Source organism: Glycine max, chromosome 2, assembly GCF_000004515.6.
Source record: "Glycine max cultivar Williams 82 chromosome 2, Glycine_max_v4.0, whole genome shotgun sequence".
Classification (NCBI taxonomy): Eukaryota; Viridiplantae; Streptophyta; class Magnoliopsida; order Fabales; family Fabaceae; genus Glycine; species Glycine max.
Window position 1 is genome coordinate 10,283,043 of NC_016089.4, and position 7,189 is coordinate 10,290,231.

Consider the following 7,189-nt stretch of genomic DNA (forward strand, 5'->3'; position numbering starts at 1 on the left):
CATAGTTGAAGTCCAATTTAATTGTCGTTAAAAAACTTTATTGTAATAATGTAAATGTTTGACCCAAATGAAAACAATCAGAATTTTATGTTCCCTTGTGACAATAAAACAAGAATTTATCTTAGATTAGATTTACGAGTTTACAAATGATCAAAATTACTAAAGGAATTTAGCTTATTTGATTAAATAATATGTAAATATTATAAATATCTTAATATTATATTTAATTTCTATCGATAAAAAATACAACTGTAAAGATTAATAGGCACGTACGTGAACAAGAGACAAAAGTCATGTTTGTTACCTCAATTGAATAATGAACACCAAAATGAGAAGAATATTCTTCTCTAGTTGGCAACTAAGATTTTTCACACAACAGTGTGTTCTACAAAATAAAATTATCAAATGAGACAACAAATTTATAACTATCAAAGGAAAGTAGGAAATCCTCGTTGGATGGTAAAGTACTTTTCCTACGGCCTTACATATCGTCACTAAAATCTATATTTCTCTTGATTGTGATTGTAACATGTGTGGAGTTGGCAAGGAAACTCATCTACATACTGGGAATTGCTATAAGGCGAGACAAATTTGGAAATTGACTCCACAGGTTCTTCATGAATACTTCTTCTCTTAGACTAAAATGGAGTGGCTGAAACATGGTCCATCATTGCATAATTACTGCTTGGTATAGATTAGTAGATTACAATTGGCTTGAGATGCTAGGCACGCACAAAAAAATTATTTGTGAGTTATCCCCATGCTCCTTTGATCAATTATATGAGAGTGATGGTTAACAAATATTGGCAAGTTTCTTTTAGAGAGGTTAATGTTTGTGTGGCCTAGCTAGTTAGAAGAGGAGCCCAATCTGATGTTTTGCTACAAGTTTATCATGTTTATCTTGTGCAGCTTCGAGTTTCTTTTCCTGTTGATGGCCATCAGCATTGTTTTTCTTAGTTACTTTAAGGGTTACTAACCATTTAGTTCATATAGTTTCTAAAGTTATCCTTTTTAATTTCTATAATTAATAACTTAATTTTTTAATTTTTAAAATTTATATTTTAATTCTTCAAATGTTCTTGCGTTAAATTTTTTTAACTAATAGAGTTAAAAAATTTAACGATAAAAACCTTTTAAAAATTAAAATGTAAGTTTGAAAAACTAAAAAATTTATTTATTAACTATAAAAATTAACGACTAAAAAAGATAAATTTAAAAATTATAGCAATTAAATAGATACCTTACTTTAATTATGTTGATTATATATAAGAGTTTAATTAAGTTTATTTTCTTTTTAGTTCTTAAAAACTTTTTTACTGATTAATGTCTTTTTTTTTCATCCTTATTTTTAATCTCTTTACAAGAACGGAAATAAGGTTAAAGATGTTAACTACTAAAAAAATTTAAGACTAAAAATAGAAATTATAAAAAGTTTAGGAACTAAAAAAAATAATAAACCTTTAAATTAATTACTTTAATTATATATTTTAAAATAATCTAATTATTTTAATTTAAAATAATCTTAACTTAATCAAAATTGAGAACTCTTTTTGGTGAAAAATAGAGTATATACTAGTGTTATTGATTGATTTGAACTAAAATATATACTTTCGTTTTCAATTTAAATGTTTAAACCACTAGAATCACAATACTCATCAATATATAAATGTTTACTATCTTTTTATTTTCTAAACTTTTTAAAATTTAACTGTTAAACTTTTTTTGATTGGTCTATTTCTTAACTTTTCTTTTTCTTGTTTTTTGTCTCTTATTTTTTCTCCTTTGCTTTTAGTCACTTAAATGTCCCATTGTTAAGGGACTAAAAATAAATTCAAAAAAAGAGAGTTAAAAGACTAAAATTAGTATAACAAAATTAATGGCTAAAAACAGAAAATTCTAAAACAAATTAGAGACTAAAATGCTGTTAATGTAATATAGTAACATTAATAAGGATACTTTCAGTAACTATAAGATTGATTTAGTGGTGAAGAAAGAAAAAAAACAGAGTAAATAAAAAGTTACATATTTAACTCCCCACTAATAAAAAAATTAATAATTAATAACTAATATTTACAAATAAAAAAGACACTCATTAAAAAAACATTAATAAGAACACAATTTCTTGAACATGCTCTATATTATGTGAAATTTATTGAAAAACATGATAGAAAATGTCTCATTAAACCTCCATTTTAATTATACATTTTTATAAATATCAAATAACATTTGCATTTAAAAATAAATAAAATTTATCTTTCAAGCCCAGTTTCTATCGGACTAGGTAAAAAAAGTCCCATTTTAATTTTTTTAGGAGAAAATTTCCCAATTTAATCCAACTTAGGACACCTCACACATTTAGGCTTGCTCCAACACTCATTCTTAGGTGAGATGTGAATGACAAACGGCAATGCTTGGTTTCTCATGAAACCATCGAATCCATTGATCCATACACATATACAGTGATAAAAGCTACCAACAATTTATGTCGCCTAACTCAATATAAAAAATTCAAGAAATGCTCCAAAACAACGAAAAGGGTCATTCATTCATTGTGTTTGGTTATAACTTATAATGTCTGCCATAGTTCATGTTTCCTCTGAAGAAAATTAGTGACTGCTACAATTTCACCTCCAGCGTCAAGGCCATTTCTGTAATTATGCCACATGCTGCTGGCCATAGCCTGCTACAATTTATTTTTTTTCCTACAATTTCTATGTCCAAGTGAAAAATAAAAATAATATATGACGGATGTTCAGATTAAAAAAATGACTAACCCTAAGAAGTTGGTAGAATAGTTGAATTTTTACTTATTTTTTTTAAGTTAAATAAAATATGTATATTTGTAAGTATTCTTGCAATTTTAAAAAAATTCTTGCTTTATAATATAGTATCATCTTCTTCTCCTAAATTTATAATCACAAAAAAAAAGAGTAGGGGTAATTTATATTTAGGTTTACAATAATAAGAGAATCAAACAATTAGTTGAATCAAACATAAAGTACCAATACTTTGCGTGTGCACAAAATCAGATTTTCGACTACAGTAAATTGACATTCAAAGTTGGGCGTCACAGTGAATTTCATTATTCACCAATCATTGTCATTGTCGGCTCGGAACTTAGTACGCAACTTGACAAGAAAAAATGTAGAACTATTTTTGTGAGTCAAAATTTAATTTATTTTTATGTGAATGCTTTCTTCCTGAAATAATAATAAATAAAAAAGAATTTTGTATTGTCACATGAATTAAAATTATAAATTAAAGTGTGTAATTGGGTCTTCCATATAGTTATTACTTATTAATTAGTCAAGTAAATACAAAGAAGGAGTCGCATAATTAATTTCAATTTAATTCATTCATGATGTTAAAAGTTCAAAAAGTTAGCTAAAAATAATTAGAACCTAAAAAGTTCACTTATTAAATTAAAAGTGTTTAAGTAAAATTAATTATTAAAATAGTTAAAATTTATAAAATGATAAAAAAAATGATATCATGATTTATTTTAAAAAGATAACAAAAAATATGAATAAATATATTGAAAATAAAAATATAAAAATATAAAAAGTTAGAATTTAAAAATTAATATTTTAAAAAATATTACTTCAAATGGTGTTTAAAAATATTAAAAATTACTAAAAATTTATTTATCGAATAACTAAATAAACTTTTTAGCTAACAAAAAAAGTTTAAAACCTACTTAAATAGTTTAACAAAATACACTTAGTACATTGCCCAGCTTTGTGAAAAAAGTATATTGCCCTGTTTAATACGTTGAAAGCTTATTGAAAATAGCAAACAATACTCCAGTGAGAAAAATAGCAAAAAAAAATCAAAAGATGGTTTATAGCTTTATGGGTATTTCAGTAAAAAAGAAGAAGAAGCTTTATGGATATAAATATTGCCAATCTAATTTAAGCAATAACTTGTGGATCAATGGTGGATTAGCCGTTTTTAGCAATGATTTTAACCATTTTTTTTAAACTTGTGATGACTGCAAGTCCGCAATATACATGAATTAATATTTTTTTTTGTGTGTATTCAGTCAATTTTTTTGTGTGTGTAAGAATTTAGATATCCTGTCTTATAATATTATAAAAACTGAAGAAAAAAAAAAGTATAAATAATACCCTTTGACTTGACTATTGAAAATATGTATGTATTTATAACGTTTTGTAAAATGAAATAAAGTAATATTTCGAGTTTTAAAATAATGTATTAAGTATTTTTTTCAAAAATAATATGATTACGTGATATTTTAAAAGCTATTTTAACAATTTTTTTTTACTGAGATTTGTAATACATTTCAAACTTAATTAATAAAATATTATTTTAAAACGTAATAATACAAAAAAGAAAAATCAGAGGGCAGTGTTTGGGATTCTAGCAGAAATCGACAAAGCAAAAGGGTGTGTATGGGACACTGCGAAGCTGGAATACTGAACCAGGTCAAAAAAATGGAAAAATAAAATAAAGACAAATGTTGAAATACTAGTTAAGCAATTAAAAAGTCACTATAAATTACTAATATATTTCTTATCATAATTTCTAATATCTCAACACAATTTTTAATAAAATATTATCTATTAATTAATCTTAGATAATAGTAGTAAAACAGTACTAGAGGACGACTTTGACCTTTCCTCTTTTACCAGTCACTTTCAAGCGTCATACTTTTTTATTTTCCTCTTCAAATCCACAAAGGAACCGCCAACGAGACCCATGACTTGAAAATGAAAACTTTATTTAAAAATAAGAGATAAATTGATATAAAAATATTTAAAATAATTAAAAATGAAATACACATTATCATATATGTTGACTGTTTATATAACACTAGCATACAATACTTGTTATAATATTAGATTTTTATTCATTACATAAAAGATTTGTGATTTTTTTCTCAAAGTACACGCTCTCTCTCCTCTTTATTTCCAATATACATATGTTTTAAACCTAAACTCTCATATGCACCATTTTTGCTGTGAAGGTGAGAACTCGGTCCCCGAACCCGACTTCTCAAGGGTGTTTTTTTTTTTTAATTTTAAATTTATTTAGTTAATATTTTATTTTTTAAAAATTGACTTTTTTTATTATTTTTGCATTAATAAAAAAAATTAAAACTTTTAATATTATTATTTTATTAAATATAATTTTTTTGCATATGTCATTTATTTTTTTAAATATAATATTTTTTGTTTAACAATTTATTTATAAAAGAACATTACATCATAAATAAAATACATAAATAATAATGTTTGTCTAAGGGAAAGTTAAAAATGAAGATATATTGGAACAATTGTTTCTATTATGACTCGTAGATTCCACATTTTTTTTATAGTCTTTCGTTCATTTTCTTCTTCTATTAATTTCAATAGGAATGCTAGTTGAAAGCAGACAATCATTTGTACTCTTCATTTTTCTTAGATCAGGACTCAATTGATCTCTTTCACATCCTTGTCATATTAATTCATGTGACAGTAAACCAAAGAAGTTGTTGTAGACAAAATGTTCTATAAAATAACGGCAACACATAGTGAATAACATGACCCTAAACCTCCCATGTGGTCTAGATGTTTGAAGTGAGACTTGGGTCTCTGTTTTAATAAATGCGTGGTTGTGTCTGTTGATCTCGTTAACAATGTGCGTGTTTGATTCTTGTTGACCGTTATTCATTTCATTGCCTTGAAGACGACTTCGGAATACTGCGAGTCGGAGTTGATCGTTGTCTAGTTTGTTGACCTCTAATAACAAAAAGTTTTGCGGTCTTGAAGGACGTCTCCTCAACCAACGATGACATCACCAAATATCTTATGCTTTTGACCATGGAATTGACTGACTCAGAAAAAATTGTAGTCATATGTCCCACAACGTTCCCCCTCATTGAAGCATTGTACCTAATATTTTTTGGGTAATTAATCAAGTCATTCAACTGCATTTGACTTATTCGCACAAATATCTCCAAGATGCCACCATTGCATCTTCTTCTCCGTGTACGCGTATCTTATAAATATTCAATCAATTTAATAGGTTATAAAATTTGATTCAAAGTAAATTTTAATGAAGAAATAAAATAGTATAGATTCTCACCAGCCTGAATGAGTATTTTCTTCAAATATCTACAATACCGCGAAGGAAATTTTTTACAATGTGACGCAGGTAGAAGAAATGGGATGTGTCCTCAACCCATAAGTTACTTGGGTTATTGTAGGCACTTATAATCGAAGAGTGTCTATATGAAACAAGAGAAATCTTAGTTTGTGGAGTAACATGCCTCCTCAAATCCTTTAGGAAAAATCGCATGCTGAAGTTGTTTCCCCTTTTATAATGGCTTAGGCAATCAAGAAGATATGGTTAGCATCGTCTTGTGTTGTAGCTATCAATAATTAATAATGTGTCAGTATACTTTCTGTAAAGTCATGTACCATCTACTTGTATTATGGGTTTGCAGTATGCAAACCCATTAATGCATGAACCAAATGACCAACAACCGGGAACACAAGATTGCAAAGCTCCCAAAACTTTTGGCAGCTTGGCATATGATTCTTCTCAATTTCCATGAATAATCTCCAACGCTCTTTGTTTTTCCAACCATGTCTTTTTGTAGGATGAAGTATAATTCATGAACGTTTTGATATTTGCAATCAACATTTTTATGGAGACTGTTGGGTTTGTTTTGACAATGGGTTACATGATTTGTGTTATGACGTGTTTGTCGAGTTGCCGATGATCTTGTCTAAGCATTGACACAAGCGTGTATGAGCATTGTCAAGAAGAACCTCAAATTAAGAGTAAAAAATAAAAATAAAAAGTATGTTTCTCACCCTTAAAACAATGATTAAGTGAATATCTTATCCAATCTATAAAATTTATTTCCATTGATCTATATCGCATCTTGAGGCCATGTGGTGGACTGATTCACATGTCATTTACTAGTGCATGTGACTAAACAGTGAACACTTGCTTGCAATCGACAAATTCTATGAATACCACTATCAGCTGAAGACATTCGTAGGACTTTCAAATATTTGTCTCAACCCCTACCACAATGTGTCACCTAACTGCATATGTTTGTGTTTATTACAATGACCAAATCTGCAACACTTATGAGGGCACCACCTTCATTAATAACAAGACAAAAACTTTCATGGTCAACAAGGTTATAACCTTTACACAATTGCTTGAACTTGTT